Raw genomic sequence first — 9,636 nt, forward strand, 5'->3', positions numbered from 1 at the left:
ACTAGTATAGAAAGACAAAATTGTTTCTCACAGTCAGTAGAACCTATCCTTTAGCTACCTAAATTCCACCTGGTTCCCTGCACACTTGACCTTATAGATCTCTAATTAAAGGCTATTTTGTTTGTTTCTTTCTCTGGAAACAGCACAGTAAGGTTTCTTTATTTCTTTATGTATAATTAATTCATTTTTATCTTTCAGAGAAAAGAAAGTCTATCTGGAAGGGAGCTTCTATGAAGTGTTACTAAGTATTTTCTACAACAGATTCAGAGAGCCAATTTCAAGGTAGAGTGTGCTGTTAATATCCCTTGAAGTCAGTAAGGACCGATTTATCACATAGCCTTTCAATTCTAGATTGCAGTCATAGGAAATCACCAGGCTTCTAGGCACCATAGGCAGAACAAAGTTTCAGTAATGGTTCATATACACAAAGCCAAAGGTAAGATCAGTGTGGATGTTTTAATTGTTTCAGACACAGTCATCCAAGAACTATTGTGTTGACACCTTTGAAGCACACTTGTGTGCTATGCTGCAATTGCAAAGAGTAAAAATATATAAACATTGATGACAAGGTGTGAGCTGAGTGACCTCATTGGGCATACTAATGACTTACCCATTGGCTGTGCCACCATCTCCAACAAGTTACTGCAGTTCTCCTGCTATACTCTACCTCTCACAGCAGACTACAGCCATAGGGAGAAGTGTACTGCAGCCATAGGGGGCACACTTTGTCTCCTCTGCTAATCTCAGAGCTCAGGGACTTCTTTTATAATCTGGTAACAGAAGACATTTCTGTTTTCTCATCTACATAACAGTAGGAGGCAGAGTGGATTTATCTATAATAAAAGAGTTATGGAATTGTTGTGGAATGATACTTAAGATTGGAAGGGCCCTTAGAAATTATCTAGTCCAATGTCTACATCTTTTTCTGAGAGTAGAATAGTGGTTACCATAGCCTAAGGAGGGTATAGAGTGGGTTGGGAAAATGTTGATCAAAGGGTACTCAATTATAATTAGATAAGAGCAAGCTTTGGTATGTTATTGTGCAGTAGGATGACTATAGATAACAATAATATACTTCACATTTCATGTTATTTTCATGAGATTGTCTAGACATTTCACTGTTTCTTTTTTAAATTTTTTTTAGTTGTAGATGAACACAATACCTTTATTTTATTTATTTATTTTTTTAATGTGGTGCTGGGGATCAAACCCAGTGCCTCGTGCATGCTAGGCAAGTGATGTACCACTGAGCCACAACTCTGGCCCCCATTCCACTGTTTCTTGAAGGTAGAGTGTGAAACAATGGATAGAGTTGGTAATCTAGCCAGCTAGGATTTCAATCTCAGTTATCCCCCCAGAAATTTTTTCCCCTGGGTTAATACCTACCTTTCCAACATAAAGAGTGACTAGAAAGACAGTGTGAGAAAATGTGTGGTGATTCTTTGAAAAGTTACAAGTACAAATTGTACATAATCATATGAGCAAATTATTCATAACCACTCTCTTACACACATACACACACACACACACACGTATGCATACACAATTGGTTCTGTGAAGGTGTGAGTCAGCCTATACTAGGTCTTCCACCTCTGTAATACTCCTGCTGTGAGTAGCCATCATCCACGCCTGGGGATATTCCTAACCTCTATCTCTTTTCCTTGCTCTTTTAGCCCTGACCTGTCACTGTGCTCCAGATTGAGTTATCATTCAATAAATATTTGCTAAAGGCTTGTCCTAAGTGCTGAATAAGATAAACAAGGCCTCTGCTCACAGAGAGCTTACATTCTAATGTAGAGACAAAACAAGCAAAGCAAAAAGTAAACAAGACTATTAAATAATGATAAGTTATATGATGAAAATGAAACAGCAATGTGATAGCAATGAGACTGAGTGAAGAGGCTAATTTAGATTGGGAAGCTAGGCTTTCCTGAGGAGATGACTTTTAAAGTAATAATTGAATAAGAAGAAAGAGCCAACAATAGGAAGAAGGAAAAGCTAAAGCAAAACCCTATGACTGTAATGAGCTTAGTGTGTTTAAGAAATGGCAATAAATTACAGTGGTTGTAACAGAATTAATATGAGAGGAATTGGTACAACATAAGGTCACAGAGATAAGCAGAAGCCATATTGTATAAAGTATGTGGGGCATGGTATATTTAGGTTTCTTTTATGTGCCAGAGAAGGCCATTAACAAGTTTTAAGTAAAGAAGTACCATGAGGAGGGCTGGTGATGTGGCTCAAGGGGTAGCGCGCTCGCCTGGCATGCGTGCGGCCCAGGTTCGATCTTCAGCACCACATACAAACAAAGATGTTGTGTCCGCCGAAAACCAAAAAAAATAAATATTAAAAAATTCTCTCTCTCTTTAAAAAAAAAAAAAAAGAAGTACCATGATCTGATTTATGTTTTTTTTTTCCCAGTACTAGGAATTGAACCAGGGGTACTCTACCACTGAAAGACACCATCAGCCCTTATCTATCTATCTATCTATCTATTTTATTTGAGGCAGTGTCTTGCGAAGTTTCTGAAGCTGGCCTCAAACTATGATGCTCCCGCCTCAGCCTCCTGAGTAGTCAAGATTATAGGTGTATGCCACTGCACCAGACCCTATTTATATTTTTAAATGATTACTCTGGCCACAGTGTAGATAGTAGAATGGGGAGATAGAGAATTAAAACAAAGAAACTAGTTTGGAGGCCATTGTAGTCATCTGGGAATAAATAATAGAAAAAATCTGAATAATAGGATAAATTTAGGCTTGGTCTAAGGTGGTGGGCATTGAGATGGAGGTTAAGTGGATGGATTTCGGATGTTTTGGAGCTAGAGAAAATGTGATTTGCTAGAGATTTCAGGCAGGAGATAAAATAATAGAAAGAACTAAGGTCACTTTTAGGATTTTGGCTTGAACAACTAGTTGCTAAAATGGGAAATGCCATAATTGAAGATAGAAGAAAGTCAAAAGTATTGTTTGGGACATATTAAGATTGAGATGTCATACAAATGGAAAGCTGAATATAGAAGTTGATGAAAGAAAGCCAAACCTGAAGTTAAAAAATGTGGATGTCATCAGCACTGACAGTGTTTAATGCCATGGGAGCGGATGAGATTGTTAAAGTGTATATCTACTTGGAGTAAATGTAGAATAAGAATCCTAGGACAGAACCCTAGGCACTCCAATATTCAAAGATTGAGCAGAGAAGTAGGATCTAGCAAAAGAAATTTAGGAAAATAAGTTGGTGAAATAGGAAGAGAATCAATAGAGTGGTTTCCCAGGAGTCAGGAGGGGAGAGTGTTTCATAAAGAGCATGGTAAAATCTGGTAGATGTTGCTAAAAGGTAAAAGAGAAAAAGATAAATAGCCACTAGATTTTTCAATATATCATATTTGTGTTCCAAAATATCACTGTAATGTCAGAATAAACAGAGGATTTGGAGGGGCAAGAGGTTGTTAGACTGGAGATGGAGGATGCCAGTTAGAAGACATCCTCTAACTGTATTGTATTGTTACTACAACTTCAAGAGAAAGATTTCATGGGTCTGAACTGAAGCAGAGATATTGCGGGAGAGAAAAGAAGATGCACATGTAATTCCTTTAAAAAGAAGACCAAAGTGCTCTCATAAACACTTCTTCTTTTCCATGTCAACTGTTCTTATTTCAGGACCTCATTATCTCCAAAAAGCACAGGGCTTGTCAAAAAAACAAAAAAACAAACAAAAAAAAACCTAGATATTACCCAGACTAAGCTCTGTTACAATGATTTCTGAATTAAAAATCACACCAGTTGTATCCATATTGAAAAGCCTTCCATGAAAGAAATAAAATTTTATAAAAATCAGTTCTGTTTATCTAAACTAAAAAATGAACATTTCAAAAGTATAATTAATAAACCACTCTATTTACAATAGCATGAAAATAATAAAACACTGGAGTAAATTTAACTAAAGAAATGCAAGATGTATACAATGTAAAGTACAAAATTTGGCTATAAGAAATTAAAGAAGATCTAATAAATAGAAGAATCCCATGTTCATAGATTGGAAGACTTACTATTGTTCAATAGTGGACTCCTCAAATTGACCTACAGATTTGATACAATTCCTATAAAAATCCAAGCTAGATTTTTTTGTAGAAGTACACAATATAATTGTAAAATGTACATAATTGCAAGAGATGCTGAATAGCCAAAACTATCCTTAAAAAGAGAACATAGTTAGAAAATTATATTCCCTGATTTCAAAGCTTACTACAAGACTGCAGTCATCTGAACAATGTGGCACTAGCATAAATTTAAGCATATACCAATGGAACAGGCCACTGGAACAATTTTGAGTCCAGACATAATATGGTTCATCAGGTTTTGATAAGGATACTATGAAAACTCAATGGAAAAAAGAGTATTATCGTCAAGAAATGGTGCTGTGACAACTGTATCCACATGAAAAAGAATGAAATTGAAACCTCACCTCCCTCACACCATGTGTAAGCACTAATTCCAAATGAATTCAAGACCTAAATGTAAGGCCTAAAACTATAAAACTTTTACAAAAAACATAGGATTAAATTTTGTGATCTTGGAGCTAGGGTTGTGGCTCAGCAGTAGAGCGCTCACCTAGCCCATGTGAGGCACTGGGTTCAATCCTCAGTACCACATAAAAATAAATAAAATAAAAAGTAGTGTGTCAACAACAACTAACAATTTTTTTAAAAAAAATGTATACAAGGTTTTGGCATCAAATGCACAAGCAACCAAAGAAGTGATAAACCAAACACTATCATGATTAATGCATTTTGTGTTTCAAGAGACACCATCAAGAAAGTGAAAGACCATCCATAGAATTGAAGAAAATACTTTGCAAATCATATATCTGATAAGGCACTTGTGTTTAGAATATATGAAATGCTCTTAGAACTCATAAATTAAAAAGACAACCCAATATTTTAAAATGGGCAAAGGATTTGAATAAACAGTTTTCAAAAGGAAAATATATAAATGAACAACAAACATTAAAAGATACTTGACAGGGCTGGGGATGTGGCTCAAGCAGTAGCGCGCTCGCCTGGCATGCGTGCGGCCTGGGTTTGATCCTCAGCACCACATACAAAGATGTTGTGTCTGCCGAAAACTAAAAAATAAATATTAAAAAATCCCCGCCCCCTCTAAAAAAAAGATACTTGACATCATAAGCTATCATTGAAAAATCACACCAGTTGTATCCATATTGTATCCTTCTCTCCCATTTCCTTTATTTTACTCTAGCTTCCACATATAAGAGAAACCATATAAGAGAAATCAAAATCACCATGAGATGACACTTCACACCCACTAGATGCTTATAATAAAAAAGACATGGGGCTGGGGATGTGACTCAAGTGGTAGCGTGCTCGCCTGGCATGCGTGGGGTGCTGGGTTTGATCCTCAGCACCACATAAAAATTAAAAAAAAAATAAAGAATGTTGTGTCCACTGAAAATTAAAAAATAAATATTAAAAAATTCTCTCTCTCTCTCTCTCTCTCTCTCTCTCTCTAAAAATTATTTTAAAAAGACAGATACAAGTATTAACAAGGATGCGGAGAAATTGGAACTCCCATACATTGCTGATGAAAATATAAAATGGTGAATATTCTTTGGAAAACAGTTTGACAATTCCTCAAAAAAGTCAAAAAAAGAGCTACCATATGACCCAGAAATTCCATGTCTAGGTATATACCCAAAATAAATCAAGAACATATAAAGAACATACAAGAACAAACAAAAACGTGTGTACAAATGTTTGTAGCAGCATTATTCACAATACTCCAAAATAAAAATAACTCATATATCCATCAACTGATAAATGGATAAAGTGTAATATATCTGTACAATAGAATATTATTTGGCAATAAGAAGAAATGAAGTACTGAAACATGTTACAACATGATGAACCTTAATAATATTATGCCAAAGAGAGAAAGAATTCAGTAACAAAATGCCACATACTGTATGATTCCAATTACATGAAATGTCCAGAATAGACAAATCCTTAGACTAGAAAGTAGAAGAGTAATTTCCTAGGGCTAGAATTGGAGGATGGTAGGGGAGGGCAGATACCAGAGAATGGGTTTTTATGGCTAATGCCTATATGTTTCTTTTTTTATTAGAGCTTTATAGTTATACATGGTAATTGGATTCATCCTGAAATACTCATACATGCATGGAATTAGATTTCAGTTTTCCCTCTCACTTTTCCCTCCTGTCCTCCCTCCCCTCTCCCATTCTCCTTCCTGTACTAGACTTCATTGGTTTGTTTTACTTACACTTAAAGATGGAATCCACTGTGGCATATTTATATATGCACATACCGTGGTTTTTAAAGAATTCATTCCTCATTACCTCCCCCTTCCCATCCCTCCACTCTGCCTCTCAGTCTCCTTCTTCTACACTACTGATTTTCCTATTATCTTTATGATATCCTATCTTTCCCTCCCCTTTCCTTTATTTTACTCTAGCTTCCACATATGAGAGAAAACATTTGACCTTCGAGTTTCTGAGTTTGGCTTATTTCATTTAGCATGATAAGTTCCATTTCTATCCATTTACCAGAAAATGCCATAATTTCATTTTTTTATGGTTCAGTAGAACTCTATTGAGTGTGTATATCATATTTTAATCCATTCATCTATTTATGGGTGCCCGGGTTGATTTCATAATTTAGCTATTATGAATTGGGCTGCTATAAACATTGAGGTGGCTGCATCACTATAGAAAACTGATTTCAGTTCTTTTGGATAAATACTGAGGAGCAGGATAGCTGGGTCACATGGTGGTTCCATCCCTAGTTTTATGAGGAATCTTATGGGTTTCTTTTAAGAGGGACAAAAATGCTACAAAATTAAGTTTTATATTCCTTAATTTTTTTTATTTAGGTCTTCTTTAAATTTCTTTCAGCAATGTTTTATAGTTTTCAGTATAAAATTAGATTGTGATGAAGAATGCACAGCTCTGAATACTATAACACATTGAATTGCATACTCTAAATAGGTGAGTTGTGTGGTATAGGAATTATATCTCAATAAATTATCAAAGAAATTTATAAAAAAAACTTCCATGTCCCTCTTGCTTGCCTGGTCTATCACCATTGTACTATATGTTAAAGCATCTGGCCAAATTTCAGTAAACTCCATTCCCCAATTATCCACCCAAACCTTCCTGCCTCTGTGCATTTATTCAATCATGATTAATTTCCTCCCATTCTTCCCTATGGAAATCTCATTCATACTCTGAGACCCTTTCTTCTTTCATTTGTCAATATTCAAATATTTTAACTTGTATTTATTGTTCTTTGTCTTATGCCCATTATTGGGCTGGAGTCCTTTGAGCTCACAGTTCATGTCTACTTTGTTAAAGTCCTGCAGCACCTAGTATGGCAACAGTTGGGAGTTGAAAATGAATTCATCTTGAAGTAAGAGAGCCCCACCAAAGATTTTCTTCTAGTCCTTTTGAACTATGAAATGCTAAAGTTTTCAGTTTTTGTAAACTTTTGAACTTAGTTTTTAATCTTGGTTAGTCATCCAGCCTCAATAGTTTTTTCTAGACTGTCTGGATTGCTGCTAAATTTTTAGCCTTCTGTTAGCCATATGGTTCTGGAATACTCAGTCTTCTAATCTTTCACAGCTATTTATTTAAATACACTATGAGATTGAATATGTGTATCTATACATAAACACACATTATGTATATCTAGAGGGAGAATTTATTGTGTGCTACTTACTGGGAGAACATTAAGATGTAAAAGTCATAACTAGTTGAGAGTTCACAGTCTTTGCAGGTGAAGAGAAAGGCGGGTATATGCAGACACAATATAGGTTGACCCTAGAAGTTCAAACAGGAAGTAGCAGTAGCCTACACGGAAAGACTGCTGAGTGCTAGAGCTCTTCTCCTCAACCCATCACCACCTTGGACCCCTGCACGGTACATAAGTCTTTTTAGCTGCCCCAGTTTGTTTTGAGTTCATATCTAATTTACAGATTGGTTTGCTGAATGTTCAACCATATTGTTTTTTAAGTGTATTATTCTTATCCAGTGTATGTGTTTTAATTATTTTTTGTTGCTTATGTATTAACTTGCCCTTACACAGATTAATTTTGCTTATTGACCTATTTTAGACTTTCTGTTGTCCTCTTTCCAAACTTGGAAAACTAATATCTCAAAGCCTGCGATTTCTTAATTTAGAAGACAGGATCAAGTTGCACCACATTGAATCAATAACTTACAGAAATAGAAAAAAAACATTTTATTATCACTGCCTTCATCTGATCAGGATTAAGAATGTTTTCACCATCAAAGGTAAAAACCATAATTGAATATAGGCCACAGATGTGCTTGGGAATAAATGGGACAAAAACACAGATTTCCTAATTCCAGAGTTATCCAACATATACTTCTAATAAAGTTACATTTAATTACCTTCCTAAAGTTACCATACATAAAAATTAAGAAGATATTAAAATGGTTTGAGGAAATCATAATTTTCCTTATGTTTCTGCAATTATTTTGTTCTTTACAAGGGGCTAGGAAAGGGACTTATAGATCAAAAGGCTGATGCCAGGAACCTCAGTCAAAAGACACACACTCCATCTTTGCACAGTACAGGGTATCCAATTGCTGAAATTCCTGAGGGATTAGTCTTTCGATTAGTGGATGGTTCAATAGAATGTAAGCATTATTATGCTTTGACCCTCACTTTTTCCCCTAAAATGTGTGGGTTCACGTTCCAGCCTGAGTCCTAACACTGATGTTCTGTGATGCTTTGAGAGGAGCAGGCCCTCAGTACCATCATTGTGAACATCAGCCATTACCATTCAAACTGAAAATAGATGTAGTGCAGGAATTACTCTCTCCTGTGTCCAAATGGCCTTAGAATAGCTTCTGAAGTATCCAATCAGCCTCTTGATATTCTTCCAGTCTTTGGCTTGTCTTTTCGTTACCTCAATGCTGTCTTTTGTGCAGCACTTTTAAAGTTTAATAAAGTCAAATATACCAATCTTTCTTCCACAGATTGGACTTTTGGTGTTATATCTGAAAACACATGGCCACACCAAAAGTCATAAAATTTTGTCCGTTTTTTTTTCCTGGACATTTTATAGTTTTGTATTTTATATTTAGTTCTGTGATTCATTTTGAGTTATGTTCTGTACGGTGTGAAGTATGTGTTGAGATCCTCTTTTTTAAAAAAAAATGTATGGCTGTCAAATTACTCTAGCATCATTTAGTGAAATACTCAACTCAATTTTTACAGAATTTTGAAATTAATTTTGAAATTGCTAGTCTTTGTTAAAAATTTTGTTCTGGTTTCCTTCACATGGAAAGTAAAGAATTTTTTAAGTTCTTACTCATGCAAGTTGGACTTGCATGAGTAATGCCCATAAAAACCTCTTGTTACATAAATAATGATATTTATACATTATATGGTATATCTTATTTATAATTGTTGAATATTCATTTTGCTTCTGAATAAGCCAAAATAACAAGAGAAAATTAGGTGAAATTTTAAGACTAGTTTGAAGTCAGGAGTTTGGAAGAATTTTGTAGCTAGTATCAATCCAGGAAATATAATTTATTTTAAGAAACCTAACTTTCCCTTAAACCAAAATGAAG

This window comes from Marmota monax, unplaced genomic scaffold, assembly GCF_021218885.2.
Source record: "Marmota monax isolate L192 unplaced genomic scaffold, Marmota_monax_Labrador192_F-V1.1 WCK01_AAM20220418_F8-fsc00155, whole genome shotgun sequence".
Lineage (NCBI taxonomy): Eukaryota > Metazoa > Chordata > Mammalia > Rodentia > Sciuridae > Marmota > Marmota monax.